Source organism: Cygnus atratus, chromosome 3 (assembly GCF_013377495.2).
Source record: "Cygnus atratus isolate AKBS03 ecotype Queensland, Australia chromosome 3, CAtr_DNAZoo_HiC_assembly, whole genome shotgun sequence".
Taxonomy (NCBI): Eukaryota; Metazoa; Chordata; class Aves; order Anseriformes; family Anatidae; genus Cygnus; species Cygnus atratus.
This window is the reverse complement of record NC_066364.1, coordinates 74,614,607-74,638,954: the sequence shown is the minus strand read 5'-3', so window position 1 is coordinate 74,638,954 and position 24,348 is coordinate 74,614,607. Positions and strand designations below refer to the sequence as shown.

At 38.5% G+C, this 24,348-nt stretch overlaps 1 long non-coding RNA gene across 1 annotated transcript; it reads left to right on the top strand.

The window, feature by feature from the left end:
- Positions 1-5,711: 5,711 nt before the first annotated feature.
- Positions 5,712-24,051, top strand: LOC118244198 (uncharacterized). The gene is made up of 4 exons (XR_004777498.2): positions 5,712-5,776; positions 6,203-6,301; positions 21,289-21,467; positions 23,429-24,051. It is a non-coding gene; the product is annotated as an uncharacterized LOC118244198 (long non-coding RNA).
- Positions 24,052-24,348: the final 297 nt, after the last annotated feature.

Genomic DNA, 24,348 nt, shown 5'->3' with positions numbered 1-24,348 from the left:
ATGAAGCAGAAGGATTATGGATGGAAAACACTGTGGAATTCAGTGTAAAGTAGCTGGTATATTGTGAATTCACAGGTGACTTTTCTGACAGTGGGCTTCCTTTTATAGACTTGGCAATGTTAAGGAGTAAGCACTAATTAGTAAGTAAGCTAATACAGGGGAATAATCTGAATGGTTATTCTGTAAGGCAGACCTTTATGAAGTTATTTCAAATCAAGTAATTCCAGTTATCTCTGGAGTGAGACTTGATAAGCAGGAGAAAAATCTACGGGAGTTAACCACCAATGTTTTCATGAGTGGAGGAGTCCACGGTACGATATCAGCAGTCTCTTGACATTCCAACTGGGGTGATTGCTCTATGTAGTGATGTGGAGAAGGGGAAAACTGTGCCAGCTCATTTTTAAGAGTATAGGTAAGGAAGGCTGGAGAGCACCACAGGTCTTGATGCTTTCAGCAACCTCACAGTGGGGTGAGGAAAAAAACAATGACAAAAACACACCAAAGCCGCAATATCATTTCTTTATTAGAAAATATGAGGTTATTCACCCATTCAGTTTACAAATAGTGACTGCTAAGATCACATGTCAGTGTGGTCAGGGAGTTCCATATTTAACCTAGTAGTAGTTTGTGGTGTATTCTTGAAGCTGTGTCACTGGGATGGGTACTTGCCTGTGGGAACTAAAATGCTCTCTAGGAACTGAGATGCCTTGTGTTGACAAGTCCTTTATCAGTGTGAACTCTCACCGATTTCTTCATCGAGGTGCGGGCTGGGTGAGCAGGTTTGGCTTCAGCTGCGCCAAAGAACAAATCCTTGGTTCACTAAAAAATGTGTTTAGAATGTAACATATGAATGTAATCACCAGTGATAGGACCCACGGGAACAGTGTTAAGCTGAGGCAGGGGAAGTTTAGCCTGGACATCAGGAAGAGGTTCTTCACCGAGAGGGTGGTTGCACACTGGAACAGGCTCCCCAGTGAAGCAGTCACTGCACCAAGCCTGTCTGAATTTAAGAAGCAATTGGACTGTGCGCTTAGTCACATGGTCTAAACTTTTGGGCAGACCTGTGTGGTGCCAGGAGTTGGACTTGATGATCCTTATGGGTCCCTTCCAACTCGGGATATTCTGATTCTATATGAAAGGGGGCATTTTACTGTTTGTGTATACAAAAACATTGGACGCTGACAGATCTCTCAAACTCAAGTGTATAAAATGTGATCCATATTGTATGTAGTTCCATGTAAGTTATTAGCATTATTGTAATACACAGAGTTAGACGCAGTACTCTGTAGAAGGGTTGCAGGTGTGTTTGGCTGAAGCTATACATTGCAGGCCTGCTTTCCTATCACCTTGGTCTTTGTGTTGTCATTTATATCAGTGCAAGTAGGTGTAAACTGCTGCTAATTCAGGGAAGTGGCAATGACTACCCAAGGTGCAGAGATGAGAGAATCAGACCTTATATCTGTAATACCCTATATTGCACTGCAAAATACATTCCCAGCACATTTTTCTTTCAGAGCACTTTCCAAATAAATAGATGCATCTTGTTTTTCTTTTTGTTTTTCTACTTTTACAGAAGAGCATACAGAATCACTTTATCAAAAACTTTATTTTTTATTTTTTTATTTTTTTTCAGGACCTCAGTTATACTGCTGTAAACAAATGCAAAAGGAGCACTTACAGGAATAGGGATTAAGTTATTCTTCACTTTTTTTTTCTTTCTCCTTAAGAGCAAACTCAGTTTTGTCTGGCATATGGACCGAAGCCCCACACATTCCATTGTGAAGGTATCACTAATGATGTGCTAGTTCTCGAGGATGTACCAGAGCACTGCAGCTAACACCCGATAACACTGCTCACTCCAGTGCTGGCACACTTTGCCTGCTGAGTGTAAAATCTCTCATGAAACAGATCTGAAGCAATAATTGGGATCTGCATTGACTTGCAGGACCATGAGGCAAGTAGCACAAAAATCAGTTCTCTCTCATACTTCTCTTTTATGGAGGCTAAATAGATATCTTTGAATGTCGTGTTTTTCCCCTTGTTTCCTGCAAGCAGCAAATGCAAGTGTTACTTGTGTTACGAGTGCATAGCAATTTTCCTTTTTAAAGCAAAATAGTTAAGCATTTGGGTAAGATTTTCTTTTTCCTTTTTCCTTTTTTTTTTTAACCAGACATCAATAAAAGTTGAGTTCTTATGTCCTGTGCTCAAGACTTTAATAAAGACTAAGGGACTTTTTAACACCTTTGCTCTGAGACTGAGCTTTCCTTAGCTTTTGTTTTGTCAAATTGGATACGCATGTGTAAAGTATAGAATGACTCTGAGTTAAGGCTGTGTAATACAGTGTACATCTGACAAAGAAATATGGGGGGCATGCTTGTGGAGGTTTCTGGAAATAATTCCCCTTTCTTGTTTTAATTCTTGTGTGCAGTCTGTGCTGGCATTCTGCAGGGAGAGAAGTGCTAGGACTTTGTTGTTTACAAGGTACAATATAGTGCTAACCTCGGGCACCAGGCCAGGAGGCTGGTATGGCATTCTCTTTGCTCAGCTGGCCTCTTGCTTAATCTGCCTTCTGTAACTGGGATGTTTGTAGTTACTGTCTCTCTCAATAGCAGTTTGTGTTGTACTGTATGGTCAGAAAGACACAGACAAGATTGATTGTAGGTTTCTTTAATTAGAGCAGTTGGAAAAAGGAGATAGATAGTCTGTGGCACACAAACTCTACTCCAGACTAAGACTAATACTCTTTCAGTTTGAAGACTCTAAGTGTTTAGGACTGTGATTTTGAAAAATCTGTAACTACGTAACATTTAACCTGATAGTCATGGGAGACTTAAAACTTCAGACATGTTTTCTCCCTGATCTCCTCATCCTGTATTTATTCATTAAGTTTTAAGGCCAGCATCTTAAACAGAACCTGGTATCCTGTTTAAGGGTCCATTATATGTTGCCAGTTCTTACATAGAGAGTCCAATGACCCATTTTTGGCCAAAACAGTTAGTCGAAAGTGGCATTCAGTTTTGATCAGATGACAACAAAAATGAGAAATACATTGGTTTGTGCTGCTAATTTGCAATCAACTAGTGGTTAATGATGCTGTATGTTTGAAGCTTATGCTCTGTTGTCTGTTTTTTTCTGATGCCGCCCTCCATTCATTGTTGTTTTTGTCGCCTATTTCAGGCATGGTTCAGTATTTGTAATACTTTCCCTGTGTAGATATTTATATCCTGGTGTCAATTTAGTTTTCGTTTTGTTTCAATCAGTTAAATTAACTATACTTTAAAAATCTCTCACTGTACAATATTTTCTTCAGCCAATCAGAAATTGGGTCAGAAGGAAGACAAACACAATCTTCTACCTCAGATTTTTTTTTTGTAACTTTTTTAGTCAGAAATATGTTCCAGGAGTACCAGGGTGCAGAGATGGAAAACCTCTTACCTCTCTTAGTTACCCTCTTTCCTGTTCAGCTAAGGATCTCATCAGCCCTTCTTTTCTCAGGACCTCATCAGGAGCCCTTGATGCATTTCTCCTCTTTTATGATCCCCAGCCTCCTTTTCAGAGTAGTTCCCAGCTCTGCCGGTAAGGCCTGCATTCCTGTCTCCCAGCAAGGAGTGGGGCTGTACCACAGGCCCTGCTGTCAGCCTGACCCATTCAAGTAAGTAACCCAGATGACTGCAGTGGCCTGCCTTTTCCACCTCTTCATCATCACAGCAATTTTGTTGTCTAAAATCTTATGCAGAGGCAATGCTGTATTTCCTTTTGGGTCACAGAACAGTCTAGAGCTACTGCCACACTCTGGTGTTTTTCTTGGGACAGGCCAAATGAATGGTTGGTTTTATTTTGATTAAAACAAAACCAAACTAAACAGCAAAACCAAGCAAACACACCACCATTTGTGATCTCTGGGGTTGTTTACATGCATGGGTGTGGACAGACACTTTTCATCTCCACCATGCTCAATGGCACCTGCAGATATGACCTAGGTCTTGCCTGAAAGCTGTGTATCTACATTGACATTGTCCCGTGTACCTCATACAGCCCTGAGGTGCCTTAACAAGTAGAGTGGCCTAGTGCAAGGCCAATGTGAAACCATGTTTCAGCACAGGGCCTGTTCAGAGGGCTGGCAGACTTGCTGCAGCAAGTTTCCGGAGTGTAGACACCTACTTCCTTCTGAGATGGCTTAGGGTTACCCCAGGTAGTTGCAATGCCACATTATGCCATGCATCTTTCAGGATGTCACCTGAAATAAAGCAGGGCATCTCTGAGGTGACTGGATCAAATCCACTGCTTTGTGCACTCAAAGTCACTGAAAAGATGTTGGTTGCAAGGGACATCTGAAGGTTTCTAGTCCAACCTCTGCTCCAAGAACAGCCAACTTCAAATCTAGATCAGGTTGCTCAGGATCTTTTCTGGTCAAACTTGCCTGTCTAGACATAGCAGTTCTGAATCTGCTGCCAAGTACATCTTTATTCAGAAATTCATAGGGAAATTTTATATGGGATCCATTATAAAATCAAAGTGTATTGCATCTGCGCAGCTACTGCCAACCTAAATTCTCACAAAATGCTGACTGCATACGTTATTTTTATTTAGTAAATCATTGTACTAGACGCTCTTATTTGAGGAATTCTAAATTGTTAGAGGCATTGACACAAAGTTTTGCTCAAAACTCACCATCAACTGATGCAAATCCAACCTATGTCATGGCTGGAGTTTCCTTTGTTGCCTCAGTCATGAACCTTTGCACTGTTGGCCTGTGCCTGGAGGTGAAAATGTGCAAATACCTTATTTTTACACTGTCTTCAGCAGGGCCAGGATGAGGCATTTCTGGAACACCAGCACAGTGTTTCCAAGAGCTGCAAGGAGCAGCTGCTTAACCAGCAGTGATTTGAGGCAGACGGAGCAGATATCTGGAAAGAACAGTGAAACAATGGAATTGAACTACTGTAGGTCTCATGGAAGTGTAACAACCACCTGGAGTAAGAACATTGTTTAAGGTTCCATCAGAACAACTTTTGCATAAAGATTAATAGCATCCTCTTTTTTATTCTTCTGGTTCTCCCTATTGAAAGGGGTAAGGTGGCCTGGCAAGGCTTTAAATCTCTGTTTCCAAGCTTTTATGTTTCAATTCTTGGTCCCTGAGCCAGATCTTGTATCTTCACGTATAGCTGCCCTTCACAAAAGATCTCAGAACCATAATAATTTCCTAGCCAGTAAGAAAAAATAAAATCAAAAAATCATTTAAAGAGTGTTTTTATTTATTCATTTATTTGCTATTAACAACCAGCATACCACAGATGTTGTAAGTGATGGGTTGGTGCTACAGCTAAACCGATATAATGACTATTGCTTCCAAGTCCTGCTCTCCCTTCCTATCCTTGGTCTCCTGCTAGTGCATGTTTAACACCAAAGTGAGCCAGTTCGGAGAGGTCAAACACAACCACTTTTTTAAGTGTTTCTGTTCTTTCTGCTGTTTTGCTCTCTTTAATTGCAAACTGGACCAAGACTGTAGTTTCACAATAATGTTGGATTGATGTAAGTATGTGCTGTGTAAAGGAAAGGTGTCTCGCCAAGATCACCCCTGCTTGTGCTGCTGCTGGAGCATATGCAGGCCATGCGGGAGGCAGGTCTTGGTGCAGATCTGGAGGAAAATCATCTCCCTGCTCCACTCGTTTTATTTTGTTCTTTCCCCTTCAGGTTACTTTTGAGATGGTTTCCTGATCTGGCTTACCACAGCTGTACAAATACTACGAAGAGGGGACAGGACCAACTTTAGCTGGTAACTTCTTGTTTTGACTGAGAGAGATAGTGGAAGGGCTGCTTCAGCTATGCTCATGTAAAACTGCACCCATTCCACTGACACTGAAGCATTTATTCTGTATTTACACTGGAGTAAATGAGATCAGAATCCAACCTAATGGAAAGAAAATGTAGGACAAGGGAAGAGAATATGGAAAAAAAAAAAAAAACAGAATGTGGTCCTCTTCAGGAATCTTCCTTCCAACCCCCCCCCCCCCCCCCCCGCCAAGCAATGGAGTTTGACCTGATATAATCTCTAACACAGTCCTACTTGTTTTGTTAGCTACCTTCTTCCAGGTTAAGGTGCACTTTAAGATGGCATATCTAGGGGCAAATACAGCATTGTGAGTTGAATATCTTATTTAGAAAACATGTCCTGATTTTGATTTGTTTCTTCTGCTCACAGCTCTCAGCTAAAACAGAGGGATCGGTATGCTGCCAACATCCACCTCGTCATTGTAAACACACAAAGCCCAAAAAAGAAACTAATCAAATATTTCCTAAGGTAAGTGTGAAAATCCCAGCCCTTGCTGGGTCCTTTCAGATGAATTTCTCTGTACGGCTACTAAGCCGAATATATGGAAAAAAAAGACCACGGTTGTTGGTAGTTTTTTTTCCAGTGGCCTTACTGGAGTTGCCCTTGATAACCATTGTTATGCAGAGTTACTCATGTCAGTGGGTGGTTTGGTTAAGATTGGCTTCAGAGTTCTCAAGAGCTGGCTTCCTTGTAGTTAAAAATTGAACGCCCTTAATTATTGCTTTAAAACACAATGATCATCTGAGACTGAAAGTGATTTGCTTGATGTATAGAGACTGTAGTTGTTGACAACAGGAAAAAAAGAGAAAGCTGGTTAATTTGTTTCTTACTAATGTGGTGCTGTGTTATTTGCCTTTCAAGGTTTCTTAGATGAAATATTTTTCAAACATCAGCTCGTTAAGTCTCTGAACATCCAGTTGGATGGACTGTCCACAAAATGTGGTTGTATCTGGTGTTGTATTTACACCCAGTGCATAGTGAAATGTGTTGCAGAGTTTGGGACATCATTTGAAATAACCAGGTGAATTTAAGAAGGCTGAAATGAGATATCGTGACATAGCTAAAAATCTACTCTTCTGAACAGTGCTGGGGGAAATGTAGCACAAAGAGGACCCTGTTTGCTACAGATTTTCTTCGGTCATCTCTCTAGGACAGTAACACTTTTGCTCACCATGCCTGGGAGCCCTTGTTCCCTTTGATCACAATCTCACGGGCTCGCAGTTTCACTTCTCACTCCTGCCGCTCACTCAGAATTCCTCCCGTATTTCTCTGTGGTTTGCCAGCTCAGGCAAGACTTAGCCATTGTCATATTATCATAGATTTATTGAGGTTTTTAATGTTCTTTAGTATTTCTTTGATTAGAATTGACAAAAAAGGGAAAATTAAGAAATAGGATGTATTTATATCCCATTTGAACTCTGATGATTTTTCACAGTGTTTTGATTTGCTGTTAAATTTCACGTGCTTTCAGCATTTTGTTAATTTTAAAATTGTTACAGTTTTGAAAATAATACTTCAATTTAAAAATAAAAGCACAAACTTGTCTGTAGCTGTACACTTTTTTTGGTTATAAGCTGGCCAGTTAGAATTCAAGGAAAAAACGCAAAACCCAAATATTTGTAATTGAAAGTTTGTAAACACATTTAGGAAAATGAGGGTGTACTGGAAATTTCTTATAACCAACCCTACTAGCTTATGCAGAGAACAAGATGCAGGATAGCCTGGCTGGCCTGGTGCTCTGTTCAGGTTCAAAGAGGATACTTAACCTTGCACCACATTGTGCTATGCCTCATTCAGCCTTAGGGTTAAAGCCTTTGATTTCAAAATAAGAATGCCCATGTCATGAGAATTTAACTGGAATTTAATGTTGGAATAATATGAACAAGTTTGCAGAAATCCAAGTTTGATGCCACAAAAGTACTTAAGTCAAAATGTATCCCACCAGTACTCTGATACAGAGGAGGGATGGCAACAGGAACCAACATTATTCTGCCAGCATGCAGCATTGATGAATATTATGTAGCCTGTAGGATTTAGTAAGGCTGCAGTACACGCTGTTTGTGGTGCACAACTCATCCCCATGTAGCTCGTGGCTGGGAGCTGCAGCTGCCACTGCCCTTAGCTGTGCTGGGGAAGGCAGAACTATGGCTGGCAGGGAAAACCCTACAGAGTGGTCCCAGCTGGATGTTCAGCAGGTGAAGCCAGTGTCCTTAATTGCTGGCGGAGGAAAGGTGAGCACACCTGGAGGTGCAATGCCTACTCCTTGAGGCTAACAGTCAGCTTTGTCAAATTGTGATCCGAGGCATTTTGAAGGGCATTAATGCACCAAAAATCAGGATGCTGCTGGTGGCACTCGCTGTGGCTGGTAAAACCTAGAGAAAAAGGAGAAAAAAAAATGAAAATCGGGAATCTCAGAATAAAGAATCGCAGAATTTTAGAGAAAAGCAGAACCTAAAAAATCAATCTAAGATGCATCTATTGCCTCAATTATTTTAATATTTGAGCACCTCATAGTCCTTATGATTGCTTGCTTGTTTCATTGCAACCCCTTGTTGTGACATGAGTGTTACGTAATGTCCCCATAAGAGAAAGGAACTGTGGTATGAAAAGACTGTATAGCATGCCTGGGCCACTGAAAAGACCTGAGGCAGAGCAGAAAATTTACCATGGCATTCTGCAATACCCACCCACCATGCCCAATCTCCCTCAACTTTTAAATTTCTAACATGCATTTTTTAATTTTCTTCTGAGACCACAAAAGACTGTCTCAGCCCTCCAGAGTTGGGCAATATGACTTGTGGTTGGAAAGACTTTGGGGGCATCACAGACATCATTAGAAAGGCCAGTTCATGGAATTTAGATGGCTTCTAAGAGTAAAGCCAATGGTACTGAGATTTGTTGAGTTTAAAAGATTTCGTTTCTCACACTTTGCTGCTAAAATGTATCTGCTCACACAGAAGGAGAGGATATTAGTCTGCTGCAGGATGGATAGCTAAAGATTAGTCTGGCCATCAAGGGAACCTTCAAAAGCAGTTATTCATGAGCTCACCTTACTCTTTCTTCTGGCAGCTGGGAAACAAGTTTCTAACAAAAACGTATAGAGTTGTTACCTTCACTATATCTCTTTCTCTGTGTTGGTGCTGTGCTATTCTGTCAGTTGGTCCCGAGGTTTTGAACTTTACTTTTGTTTTGTTTTTGTTTGTTTGTTTTTGGATACAGACCCACCTTTGTGGAGTCCTGGGATGAGCAGTTTGTGTTGTATTTCCATGCTGAAGTTTCCACAGCTATTAGTGGAAGAGAGGAGAGACAGCATCTGACATATACCAGCCTCTGTTGTCAGAATTGTCAGAGCAGCACAAAACTTATCACAATATTCCCTAACGTCCTTGGTCAGACACCTGATCCAGATCGTGTTTGTCAGCAAAGTTATGCAATGCTAGTTCTGAGTAAGAGTTTTAACTGCAGGCATGGAAAAAAACACTAAATTCTTCAGTTGCAGACAACAGGGTCAATTCTGGTTCCCTCTGGCCTTTTTAAAAAGAAACGTCCTGCTATTTCACAGCTTCAGATGCCACTCAGTAGCACAACCAAATGCTGAAGTGGTAGCAGAGGCATAATGCTCCTGGTTCCAACTCGTTTATTGTCAGCCTTTTTTTTTTTTTTTTCTTCAGGTTTGTGATTTCTTTTGTTTGAGTTTCTGGGGATTGTTGCATCAGAAATGGCTGTTCAGGGAAATTGAGTATTAGGGAAAAAAAATACCCAAACAGGTCAGGAGCCTGAACTTCATCTACTGCTGCTTGCCAGAGGGCGCCTATCCATCACATAGGCGTAGATGGATATGCAGTTCCAGAACTGAACTTGCATCTTTGAGCTTTGGGAAGTGCCCAGCAATGCTCTGTTTTTAGGAGTGTAGCAACAGCAATTGTAGCTGTCTTACAGAATAATGTGAAGACAAATCCCTGCTTTGCTAATTTTTTATTGTAAATAAATGATGTAAGGATAAACAACAGAGATGACATTGTTCAGTCTGTACTAGTCTGCCTCAGTCTGCCTTCTATCCCCTCACAATATGTTCCTTGCTAGCAGCTTTTCTCAGTCTTTATCCCCTCATTAATTGTTAGCACCAAAATACTTCCTGGATTTAAAATACTGATTTTTTTCTTTTTAAGCCTAAAGATCTAAAAAATAGGGTGCTAGGGGATCTAGGACCTAGAGGCTGCAGAAGTGCTGAAAGTCCCACGGTTAACTAGGGGCTCAGGGATGGAGTTTAATTAAAGCCCAAACACAACTATTCAGGCTCTAACTCCTAGTGGGAGCTAGAGGCACTAGTTCAAGTTGGTCACTAAATATTTTGCTAAATCTGGGCCATGCTTTGGTGCTTGAGTGATCTGCAAGTTTAAGTCCCATCGATTCTGAACAACACAGTGTCATGTGTCACTTGTGTGCTCTCAGAAATATTTTCTGTAATCTGTTACTTTCAGACACCATTTTTACAAATCTTGTGCTTGAGTTATTTAAAATTGCTCTTTGGTGAGCCTGCAGATCAGCTGTGTACAATTCAGACAACAGTGTGAACTGTGTTTAAAATAAAGCAGACATTTTAGTGATTTTCATAAGCTTAGAGTTTTAGTTATTTCTTACTAAATTGTTCATGTGTTTCAACAAGAACGGCAAATTGTTATGCTTTGTCTTTTTTTTTTTTTTTTTTTTAGCAGTTGGTCCTCTCTCCCTTCATTGCTCAATTGTAAATGGTTAAATGGTGCAGGAGTTCCAGATTAAAGCTTATGACATAACTGAACCCCTGATGATTTGACTTCTGTTTTCCTCTGCTAAGGTCACATAATCAGAGTTGGCTGCTTGTCACTGAGTACAATCATTAGATGATTTAATGGGGGGTTAAACGAAAAGTAAGAATTTTCATACTGGTGTGATACAAATCATGTGTCCAATTAAAGCCTCAAAGCATTTTTTAAAAGCTGTATAAAAGGTGAATCATTTCTGTAAACAGCCCCTAAAGTGAAAACTCAACACCTTTGCTGTGGGAGAAGTAATATGATCTCGAATACCTTTGCAAACAAAGAGTCACTTGCCTTCTGCAAGTTGCTCTCTTTTCTTCAGCAGCTCAGCATGGGGTGCCAGAAAAATCATTAACGGGCCCTTCTTGCACTTCTGTCTTTTCCACACCTGCGTATCACGATCCCTGCTGTAACTTTATGGACCGTGAGGAGGCAGGTTTGACGCCATGAAACACAGGCTCCGCTAACAGCTGCAGGATGGGTAGAAAGCCAGACAGTAAAATGTAAAGAGGAGGAAGGAGAGGCATCACCTTTGAAGTTTACAAAAAAGCATGACTTTGACCACTTCCTTTTTTAATTAGCTGTCTCAGGTACATTGAGCTATTGGCCACCAGCTTGAATGTGAAGGGGTGGGGGTTTGTTGGAAATACTGACGGTAATACTGTAAGCTAAATGTGTGGTTTCATTTGTTTGTGGCTATTACTTTATCTTTTAAATATTTTTTTTTATTTTTTGGGGCTAAGCTTAATATGCTAGCATCAGGGAAAAGAGCTTATTCCATTTGGGAATGTGTAAACTAAAGCTAAATTCTGTATTTTTCAAGTATGAAAAATTACATGAATGCCGTGTTTAAAAGTTAGGATTTTGATCATACTCTAGCCAGGAAACTTGTAATTACCATGCCCATAGCACTCATAATGCACCTAGGTACATTCATAGAATTTTTTATATTTTTTTAATAAATGTATGTAGAGTTAACTTTTGGTCAATATCCATGCTAGCTCTGGGAAGTTACTTTTGTTTTTCTTTACTGTAGCTGAAAGCCTAATCTGAGGGGTCTTGCAAAAGAATTGAAGTCACTCAGGAATCAAACTTTCCCGTCTTCAAGAGGCCAAAAGTTCATTTTGAACTAGTATGTTCTTCGTACTTTTTATTCGCATTAATGTGTGTTTAGGGAAATGGATAAAGGGAAAATACAAATTGTAGTTGTCCTCTATGTAGGAACTACATGCATTTAATTTACAAGACAATAAATCAAGAGTAAGTACATTTTACATTAATAGTTTGTTAGGGTTAGGTCCTAATCATAACAGCGTTTTTTCTAAGATGGACTTTTCTGAGGACTGAAATGCTTACAAAAAAACAGGCTTTAAGCATAAGGAAATCTACATGTGCCCATATAGGGATGTATAGTTGTTGATATTAAATCAAGGTTTTCTTGTAGGGAGTATTCAAATTATTTGCATATTCTTGCCTGTGCAATGATAGTGATGCTTTACAGTAGGTGTTGAGATCTAAATGTTCAAAACATTTTATGTTTCTCATGCTGCAAATTTGGCAAAGGCATTCTACTTCATGTGTAGTCAGTACTCCAAATGGAAGACTGAAACTATAAAGAAAAAAAGGAAGGCAAATGTATTTTGAAGTGTCTCCAAATAGGTCCTCCAAAAAAGCAGATGCAAAAGATATCCTAACTGATAATTTTAATAATAAATAACACTAATAATTCAGAACTGAATGAGCTATCTACCAGGCTGAGAAATTGTATCAAGTGAATAAAAGAAAATGCATTCAATTCCTGATTACATTCAGAAAATGTTGCTCAAGCCTTGGGAAATTTATTTGGGAAGGTATCGGAGATGCAAAAAAATCTTTCAGAATGAAGGGGGGAAAAAAAACAGAGGCAACAAAATGACCTACTGTTCTGTTACTGTCCTGCTGTAAAGTGCAGGGTGATCTCACAGTAAAGTCCAAGGGTGCGGTGTCAATGACGTAAAATTTTATTGTGATTTGTAACTGTAGTAGTCTGCCTGGGTCTGCCCTCTGCTTAAAAGAAAAAAAAAAAAAAAAGAAAAAATCACGTTGGATATTGGTATCAATTTACAGAATCCAGTAGAAATGTTTCAGCTTTAGCCAGGAGTTGAATCAGGTCCAGTGTACCAGTGTGTTTAAAAACTTTGAAGAATGGGAAAGGGAGCACCAAACTGTGTCGTATTATACGCAGGTGGTTGGTATAAATTAAAAAATACTTTGAAGTCTTTCTTTTTTTTGTGATGTTTTTAAACAGAAAATTTTAAATAATGTTTTAACTCGTTTATAAGCTGTAGTTGAAATACATAATTCTGTATATCAGACAAAAAAATAGTAATGTGAATTAGTCTACAATATTTATTTTTACATAATCTATGTTTAATAGAGTATAATATTTGTGTGTTTTTCATTGGTGTTTGTTTTTCTGTCTCTGGATGTATAAGTTAACAGAAAAGCATAAAAGAACATGCAGACAGATGTATCCTTCTAGGTGATACATCTCACAGTATAGGACTGATGATATTTTTTAAAATTTATTTTAAGATCAGTGACTGTAAGTAGACTTCATGATGTTTCCAGAAATAGAAAAGTTCTATAGACTGATGACCTTTAAATTTCTATCTAGTGTTCATTGCTTGTTGCATTATTTACTTAGCATAAAAAGAAAATCCTGATATGTCATAATAGAGTATGAACATGACAGCTTTTTGTAGAAGATGGTAGAATATAGGTGAATTAAAAAGTTGTGAGCGAAGGTACTGTCTTTTTTATGAAAACACTGGCAAAATCTTCAGTTTTTGAAAGGATGAGGGTTTCAGAAAATATTAACAGCAAATATTAAGAGCATTTTTTTTTTTAGGCTTACTAGTTTATTGGAATCAGAACTGGAAGGTTCATGAAAAGATAATCTAGTCCATTCCCCTGCCCGGTGCAGCCAGATAACACCTACTAACTTCTGACAGATGCTTATCTAACTTTTGGGGGTCCTGGTGTACCTGTCAAACTTAGACTTAGACCCCCACTCCTTAAATTTAAAATATAGTTCTTAACCTGGAACCTAAACCTTCCTCCTTACAGCTTAAACCTATTTCTTTTTGTATTTTTTCCCCTTGGAATGACAAAATAAATAGATAAACTATAACTTTATTTCTGCAGGTTTGCAGTAGCCTTCAGTCTTTCTAAGCTAAGCCCTTTTTATTTAGCTATATTTTCTAGACCTCTGTTCATCTTCATTGTTCTTTTCAACTGTTTTATATCCATCTTGAAATGTCTTTCACACAACTGGACACAGTACTGCCCTTGAAGCAGTAATGCAGCATGTAATAGAAGGGTAATGTTTTGTGATTTCCAGGCTGGGCTCAGATTTTTAATTACTCTTCCAGTGTTTGGCTTTGCTATGCTTGCAGCCTTCTGTAGCTTTCTTTTCAGTAGAGTTCACTATCTAACCATCTGTTTTGCAGTCTATCTTCATATAGTGGATTATTCTTGCCTGCATGCACTATCTTGCATTTGTCTTGGGATAGCCTGCCACTTCTTCCAGTTTGTCAGAATCACTTTGAATTCAATGCCCAGCTTCCTGGTAGTCTCTTCCCACTTGGTGTCATTCCCAGATTTAATAAATGCATCCACTACTCAGTCACCCAGGTCACTGTATGATATATTATGGACTCACTCTAAGATTAATATATGAGGGATATATAGTAATATACTTTGTCAAAGGACTAAAACTGTCTACTGGTTCTATTAGTAATCCTTATAGTACTAAATCAGGAGCTGCAATGGTGAAATATATGGATGTGCAAGGAATGATGGCCTAGGAAAAAATAAGGAGTTGGGAAGTAGTTCGATGAAAAGCAACAAGATCCATCTTTCTGTAGAAATACAACCCCATTTCCTAATAATGTATGTCCAGTAACAGAACTAGATGTTGAATTGGAGATAAGAGAAATAATTCTTCCATTGAATCTAGGGTTACTTTTCCCATGTGTCGTAGTTCCCAGGGATTTATGAATGTCACCAGAGTAAAAGTCTCATCCTCACCATAGTTTTCCTGTTTACTCTGAATTAGAGATTGGGTGATGACTCTGTTGCCCTTAGCAGCTGACTGCCCTTCTTTTGTAGTGACATAAAGGGGAATCTCTTTAAGCCACTCACAGGTGAAACGGTAACTGGTGTTATGACTCATTTTTCACTCTCAGGCAAGTGGAACAGAGTTCTGTGATGTGTGATCAGAGAGAGAACTTTTCACGTGGGGCCACAGAAATACGTTTATTATTCTTTTGGTACCTTGCAGCCCAAGCAACATGGAATCACTAAGTCCTACAAGTGAAGGCGACCAGATTACGTTTGGTTTGGGGACTGCACAGGAATTCCAGCAAATGATGGGGAAATTTAAAAAAAAATAAAAATAAAAAATGGTGTTTTCTTTCAAATCAGTGCTGAATGAGTAGATAGAAAGGAGATTGTAAGCCACCATGCTGTTTCACTGTGTGATGCTTTGAATGAGCCTTCACACAGGTTTTCTTCCTCTTTATATTTAAATTGTTGTCAAATTCTTCCTAAAGTTAAGAGCTGCAAGATTTGATTAGATGAAGGCGGACCATTGCACACTGAAACATAGTAGGCAGGCTGCAATCCCTATTTATCCTGTTGGGCTCACTTAATTTACGCTATTTCTCTTTTATGAGAAACCTGAATATTGGATTATGTCCCACAGCCACAGCTTTCTTGGCTCTCTGAATTGCAGAGAAGACCCACTCTAAACTCAGGAGGAGGTGAGTTCTCTAGGCAAATCTTCATGGCATCTCTGTTACCAACGCGCACACTCATTCCCTTGAAAACAGAAAAAACACCACCACCGAAAAAAAAGGTTTATTTGAATTCTTGTAATTATATCTGTCTGGGAGAACAACCAAGGTGTCAAACTATCAAAGTGAAATTCATAAAAGTCAAGAGCAAGTAGAGACTTGAAGGGGCAAAAGGGAAGTAGAAAAAAACCACGCTGGTCTTTATCATGGTAATAGTAATGAAGCCAAGCTGAAAAAGCCCAGACAATGGGCTGAGTTACTGTACTATAAACTACTTCCTGCCACTGGGCTTCACAAGTCAACTTTACTAAGCTGATTAGGGAACTGCAGAGCCACTCGGGTTGTTTCAGACTCATGGGGAGGCTTGCCGAGCATTAGGATTTCTGTCACTCAAAGCATTTCGGTTTACTCTTGAGAAATGAAAGAGAAGAAAAGACTAAAGAACTAAACCGTGCTCTGTGGTTTACTGTTTACAGATGGGGATGTTTGGGTGGGCAAAACATTTCTTCTGCTGGAAAGCCTCACCGCAGGGGGCTGAGTGTCCTCACACTGGCTGGTTTCTGTGCCAGCTGGGCTTGTCAGCAATGTGTAGGAGGTAGCACTTAGATTTCTCTTGTGAGCCCCCTCTCCAAGTCTACAAGCTGGTTTTGTGCTTGGGAGTATCCTGGAGAGATAAGAGCTCTGTTCCCAAATTGGTGAGTGAAAAATGATTTTGCAGCCCAGCTTCCAGGAGCACTGGGGTTCCCTTTCTGGTAAGCTGCCATGTGAGCTCGCTGTCTCTGCGCATGCATATCCCTTCAGGGGATCTAGCCCTTCAGGGATGCAATCAGGCTTCTAATCAATTAGGCAAATTGACTGCAGGGTTAAGCTATTTCCTATTCATGGCAGCAAGCCTGGGTTACATTAACTCCATATTTCCCACGAGTCCTGATCGTCCCCACCTGGGTGTCTATTCAGATGCTTGAAGGACAAAATTATGAAAAAATGAGTTTCTACTAACAATGGACACGTTCTCTTACTGCAAAAAGTGAAAGAATTCAGGCAAGAGTGGGAGGATTTTAGTAACCCCTTTCAAAGATTGTTTTAATTTGGATTCAAAGGTGAAGGGAGAAATATTTCAATAAGCAAATGTGGGACCATTTTCTCTTTACCCACTCATGCAAAGATGCTGTGCACATGAGCAGTCATATCAAAGTCTGTACAATTGCTCACAGGACTAGTGCTGTGTGTATTTAAATCTGTAGGTTGCTACATGTGGTTATGCCACGCTACCTGCAGAATGCAACTTTAAACAGCCCAGAGGACACAAGTTCCAGATGAAAGCTAATCAGCGCTTTCCCTCTCTGTTGTTCTTTGTAGCAGAGGTTTATTTTTATCAGGCTCTGCAAGGAGTTCTGCATAAACAAGTCACTGAAGTCTTTAAGACTCCAGGTAGGTGCAGGCTTATTGAAGGGTCAGGGCTGTAGTATGTCAAGTCAGTTCTTCAACATTATTTTGGATACACCAGCCTATTATTTTATAGATTATTTCCGAAGATGACATCAGGCTACGCTACTGTGTCTGATTTCATTTGCAATTCCAATCCAATAGTTTTATTCAGTGTCACTCCTTGCCTATCACTACCTGCAGGACACAAACACTATTGCACATGATGCTGTAATCAGTTGCCTTTAGTGTTTAGCTGAGCGGCCCCCCAAGTGTGTGGTCTGGGTTCAGTTCTGCTCATGTTACTACACAATTCTACCAGTTGCATTAGGCTCACTCTAGCGGAAGACAGAACAGAAGGTGCTGTGTAATGAGTCATCAACTTCGGTTAATTATATATTAAAAATGGATCCTGCATTAAGATTCCTGAAACCTTCCAAAGCCTAACTCCTGTGGCCTTAGCTTACAGTTGGTCCTGAAGTCATATAATGACTTGTTAGAAACAAAATAGCTTTTTGATTTTTTTTTTTTTTACTAGATACATTTCCTTCAGGAGGCAAGAAAACTGCTGGATTAATATAGAAAAGCAAAGTTAAGAACTCGATGAATTGGCTAGGGCATACACACACAAAAATTTAACACTGCTGCAAATAAAAATTGTTATTCAAATTCATTCATATCAGTTTATCTATTTGTTGCAAATTACAAGCTGAACATTAGCTGTGTAAGAGAGTTACACAGTGAAATAATGATAGCAGTGTAGTGACAAGTCATGTTTGCTTACTGAACCAGTCAGAATAGGCGAAGTTAAACACTGTTCTCATAAAGATAATATAAAAATATTTGTTAAACAACATTAAACATCACTGGTGCTATCTCAAGGTGATGGAAAACTGTAATTTTACCATGTTTTTCTTACTTCGGATTTTTGTTGTTGTTGTTATGGTATTTTTGAGTCTAATTCAAGTCTTTATCAAATGACTTCAGGAATTTGAATAGTCATTAAATATCAAGAGTTATACAGAATTTTAAAGACAATATTTTTCTCCTAGTTGGTCTGAATATGAAAACTCCTTTAAGTAAGCTCATAGTTTATAATATTTGTAATAATGAAAGCTTATAATAATCACAGTTTATATTTTTACTTACAGTGCAGAATGCCTAAAAGGAGTAAGGATTGCTTTCAACATGAAAGGAGTCTTTTTTACTTGCATCATATGTATCACCTTGCTTTTCTTAGTATGGTATCACATGGGAGGTCAGTTGCTGTCATATATGAAGATATTAAATTTTAACTTATGTTAAGACTTTTCAGGTGTTCTGAGTTTTATTTAAGATAGCAAAGAGCTCCACCATTTAACAGGTTTCTGTCGAATTTTAGAAGACGTTATACTAACATTTGTTTACAAGCATTTCTTGTGGTTTCCTCATTTGAAAAAATGATGGCAAGGTTTTATTCATGGTTGGTAATCAGTGAATACCCAAATGATGGAGCAAAATAAATTCACAAACCTCTGATCATTAAATAAGCTGACTGTACTGCTCCCGTGTTAACCATGTACTCAATAGAATAAAGAAACAAACCAGTATGTATATAAAAAGCTGATTGAACTTCAGCTTTATTTTCCCACACATGACAATAAATTTTAGCAAAGCAAGGTTGTAAATTTGCTGTGTTTCATGCTCTGTGTTGCATGAATGAAGACATTTCTGTTTGACTCAGATGTCTTAGAGACAGAAGACCACATTAACACTTAAAGAAAATCCCGGTTATATTGATTAGATCACTGTATTCCCATTTCAAAGTCCTTTTTTTCAATTACCAGAGCAATAAAATAGAAATGTAATGCATATTGATCTAGGAACGTGAATTTGGAGGATCAGAGTGATAACTGCATTTACTGTGACTAAAACAGTCTTCTCCTCATGGAACCACAATCGTAATTAGGAAGCTGATGGACCTCCTGGCAAACACCTTTCTCAAACTTCTAACAAACACTTAGAAATACAAATGGCTTTCCTGACAGTACTGTTGTCTCCTTAAGATGATGAGCAACTTTAGGAAGCTAAGTTATTTAAAATTTATACCTGGTTGTTGTATTATTCCCTGAGGGGGGAAAAAAATAAAAAGCTGTTTCCATACTTGAGCTCTGTTGAAGCATTTGGTTTCATGGTACAAGAGCCCCAGTCCTCCAGAAATGCAGCAGACCGCTTCTAACGCTGATAGAGAACCATTCCTGGAAGTATGTGCAGAGGTGCGGTTTTTCAGGATAGTTCCACAGTTAGATCCCAGGGATGCTGTACTGCATAACGGACAGTGATTTGGCAGTAGTGATAGCACCTTCTTTATATTTTGAAGACTGATGAACTTTATTGTTTTTCTCCGAATATATTTCTTTATTTGGAACAGGTGGCTGGAGCAAAACAACTAGTTTGCAGCTGTTGAAAATCATTTCAGTGTCCATGATGTGGTTAGTAATCAAATGATGAGTTTTCTTCCATGTTTTGTTTTTTAATGGAGGGTTTACAAGGTGACATAAGGACTAGAGAACCTTTCCCAAGTATTGCTTTAGGGTGGGGGACAGGGGACACATGCAAGTATGTGTGTTGGGGCGACTAAAACGAGTTGCTTCATAGTGAAAGCTTGTAGCAGACAGACAGATGAGTGCTAGATATCAGAGGCAGATTGTTTGCACATGGGAATTAATTCTTTTAATCCATTGTGCAGTTTGGTATAATTGCCATAATGTTGAGCTCAAGACTGACACAGCAGAAATCTGGTAATACTGAGTGGCGGTTTGCGGGCAGACAAGGACTGCAGCCTGAATGCCCTCTGGCACTTGTTCTCATGAGAGCTAAAACTAACCAAAAGGTTTATTTTAAAAGATTCTTTGAAAAAATTGCACTTCTGGTACAGTTGATGGTGTATCTGCACAGAACACTGGAGGGGCAGGAGTTCACATCTGTTTTCAACAGCTCTCTGTTCTGTATGGATTTTCTGTGAACAGGAGAACCAAGTACAGTCCTCCCTACGTGGTAACTATGGCCAAATCAGGTGGATTGGTTGTGCCTCCATTTAATGGTGTCACCCTTGTCCATTCTGCAGATATAAATTAAATGAAATTGACCAAAAGCACAAAGTTATAAATTTTATATAGTTTTTTGATGTAAATTTCCTGGTTTTGTTACCCTACATAGAAATATTGTATTCTCAAGTATTAACCAGGAAAAGAAAAAAATCAGATTTTTTTTTTTTATATCTTGTAGGCTTTAAAGCAGGGGATTTATATCTACTGATACCTAATGTGCAGAGATAAGCCTTCCAAGCAAATGCTATCAGGATCCTAGGTGGCAAGAAACGAGCTGTGGGTGCTGTGCCTTTGAAAAATAATAAAGTGAGGCTTAATTTCCTAAGAGAACACCAGCTTGCATGTATGAATCTATAACCGTAGTAAGACCAGGAGTAAGCTCTGATTTGTATGGTTTACCACAAAAGGAAATGCTGATTATTTACTACTAATGAAATACATAAAAGCCAAAGGGAAAATCTGAGAGTAAAGACCCATTCTGTTCCAAATGAACATCTGTTTGTTTTTTTTTTTTTTTGCTATATGAATGATAGACATTTGATTAAAATAGGAACCATTATTTTAAGCAATAAAAGAAAATCAATTTATAACTAAATAAATATTTCCCTCTGTTAGCTATTATTTTACTGTAAAGTATCAAAACCAGCAAAGCCCAAGAATGGGTTCTGGTAATCTCAGATTATGGGACATCTTTACTGAATTCATGGATGTATGGCTCTTAAAAACCAAAGCCCTTAAACACTGTTCTTTCACAAGCTTCTCCTGCATGTTTCCTCTGATTACTTCTTTTACGTTGTGAGCTTAATGAGCAATGTGTAGGTATTAGCTCCAAGTGTTACTCTATTAAAACAAACCACACAGAACAATTTTGATAGGATTTACCTTACCTATTTTTAAGTATCTGCATTAAATGTCTCATCTCCTGTGGTTTCTGGGGAAGGACAGGCATTGCAGTAGAATGTTTATGCTGGGCAAGTGGGCAAGTACCTCTGCAGAGTCTTCTCACTTACCCACCCTGTTACTCACGAGGAATCAATTCTAAGTTAGGCATGAATCTCACCATAGTAACTGGCAGAAATATACTTCTTCATTCAAAAATTCCAGTGTAAAACCAGTATCTAGGCTCAAAGGTGGTGGATAGCTCTAGTTAACTAATAGATGTTATCCAAAGCTGGAGGTAATGATGCATTCAATTCTGAGTACATTGTTAATTGATGCTTTTTAGCCATATGCAGTATCCCTCTCTTGTGAAAGTGCGGCAATGTTTTTCATTATCTAAAACAATTATGTGTTTCTCCTGTCCCAAGGTGACTTACTTATTTCCAAGAGAACACAAATCACCTGGTGCCACTGACAGACAGACAGAGGAAAACATTCTTCCAGTTTTGTCCAGAAGGAAGCAGCTGGGACAGCATTGCAAGGAGTCTTCCAAAGTGTGCAAAGTTTTTGATGAGTTGAGAAATGAGAATAACAGAACTGCTGAAACGTGAGTACATTTTCTCTGCATAATGAATTGAATCAGCCTGTTTTCTAGACCACAGTCATTCTTGCAGGAAGCTCTATCTAAAGTTTATTTCTACAGGAGTAATAATATTTCTCCTGAGTGCAATGCCTATATTCACTCATGCAGACTGAAAGCAGAAATCAGATTTATTATAAAGAACAAGATCTCCAAATGCCTTTTTGTAACTGTGATTCAGAACAATGTAGTTCTTAAAGTAATCACACATTCAAATACAAGTAGGTGTGAGCTTTCAGATATACTGAAAGTGAATATTCGGAACATCACATCCTGGTGTTTGCTTCTGAAGTTGAGAAAAACCTGCTGTGCAAACCAGGATGCATGTTTTGAAAAGTCCATAACTGTTATTTTGAAGCCAGATTTCTTCAAACAGAGTAAGGCACATATTTACCTTCCAGTGATGTGTGCCATTTGTGCTAACTTTGGTACCCGTAAAAGAAACTGGTTTTGAGTTTCTTTGAATGCAGAGATGCATGCAAATACAATTTTCACAGCTCATTTTTAGATAAATTTGTTTAGTTACTCTGAAGTAACATTTTACTAGTAGTTTAGCTTCAGTTGAGGGAGAGAATGTGTGATATTGTACTACCATAAAGAAATGTTCTAGTTAAATGAAAAGATGGAAATAAGTTTTACAATAGAAAATAGATATCTAATATAATTGTTTTGCAAACACAGCACTATAAAGTGGACATTAAAATTAGGTCCATTAAATTAATTGTCTATAGTAAGATTTTTAAGAGGAGTTTTTGATATATCTTGCAGTCCACAGCATCAGAAATCTAGTGCTTTAATCTCATGTGAAATGAATGCTGTGCCTCTAACTCTTTAAGAGGTAGCTCTGAAGCATCCAGTGCTGGTACGTTGGTCCTCATTTATTCTATGTCATCACTTTCAGTTCCATAAATCTGGGAACATCAGCTTGTTGTACCAGGTTTGGAGGCTTTGTGCTATTTCTGATCAAATGAAAAGAGATTTGGGTTTGACCTTGCATTCAGGTCCAAACACAGCAACACGTAGAGTCTCCAACTCTACTTTCTGTGTATAGTCTCACCCAAACTGAATTAATACCTTTTCCTTAAAAGATAGTATTAGGTGTCTGCTTAGAATTCGGTCTGATGAAAAATGAGAACACATAAATTTTGAAACATTTTCTCCTTTCTGAACAATGGTAAAATGTTATAGAATTCTTTCTGGTCCTTCCAAAAGGAGTAATCTCCCTCTCTCCCTCCCATCACTCTTGCAATAGCCAAGATGTGTTTTGATTTAAGCAGCCCTCAGCTAAAACACTGATGTTCTTAGCTCAAAATGTGTTATTTCAGTTTGCTGGAATGACACAAAGTGTTCCGGGTCATTTTGGTATTCATTTTTATTCTTATCGTGCCCCTCTGACTTATCAGAACTGTTACTCACATCGCAGAGACCACCTCTGCCAGATGCCCACAACAAACCACCCTCCCGTGCTGCACCCATTCATGAAATCTCCGGAGCATTACCAGAGGGGAGCACTCCTGGCATTCTATGCAAATATAGGATACGCAGTCCAGTCAAGGGAGCCTCCCTGGGAATGAGCTCCCATCCTTGTGGAATCTGGCTCACAAGAGGGGCAGGTGTTGTACTTGGCTCCAAACATTTAGACTGGTTTAATAAATGGAAATATTAGGACTCAGATTTGACTTAAAAACAGCTTTTAAATCTATTTTCCAGTTCAAATTAAATGAGTTCTGTGAAAATGCTTACTTCTGCAAATACTGCGTTTTTTTCCCCTGACTTAAATAAGTAGCAAAATACTAAAGTATTTTTAAGAAGGTAATATAACTAAAATAATGATAATGATAAATCTATTGTTCAGGACTAATTCTATTAATGTACATGACTTAACTCTTCAATACAATGGTGAACTTTTGTTTGTTTTTTAACTTCAGGAAGCTAAATCAAGAGTTACAAATTACACTGCTAAAGAAGAAATCTCCCAAACTGGAAAAGAATGTTGAAGCTAGAAATGGTCTTTTTAAAATTTCTCTAAAAGCTACATCAGGTACAGACAATATAAATACTTAGGAGTCTCAGTATTGTTGATCATCCTGGCCTTTTGCATGAAGATAAGAATTTTTGCTGCTCTTTTATCTTCCATTTCTGTAACAAACTTGCAAATTAACTTTTCAGAGTGGCTGGTATTACTGCAACTGAAAGCTTATACTGGTATCATGAAACATGAATTTCTCAATTTGAACCAATGCACTTAGAATACTGAAGTTCAGAACATGAGAAAGTTTATTGATTCTGTGATACAACTAAGTTGCAAATGTTTTTCAGTTTAAGATCTTCCATGTACAAGCAGTAGTATGTACAAGCAACAAAACCGAACACGAAAAAATAAACTAAGCTTCTAAGGAAACAATACAATAAGCTTATTTGAACTCAGAAGTTTATTCGTATTCTTGGTATGTTGAATAAAACTGTTTTCAGTTTCATTTTACGAAAGACTTTGTAGCCCACAATGAGTGGGCTATCTTACACTGTCAATAACTGCTTATATAAATAAATAGATCAGAGATACATGTAGCATAGACAAGACACCACTCAGCAGTGTGAGACAACAGAACTCTTCCAAAGGAAGAGATGAGAACACTTAAAAGAATCAAAAAGGGTCAGTCAAGGGAAAAAAAAAAAAAGAAAACCAAACAACTCATAGATGTATCATGATTACTGTTTTCAAGTAGAAATGTTCACTGAGATAGGAGTTATAACAAAACCAAGAAGGAAATATGTAAACCCACAAGACTTATATAGATACCTCCCTCCCTCTGCCCCATCATTTTTATACATATACATAGGCTGCCTT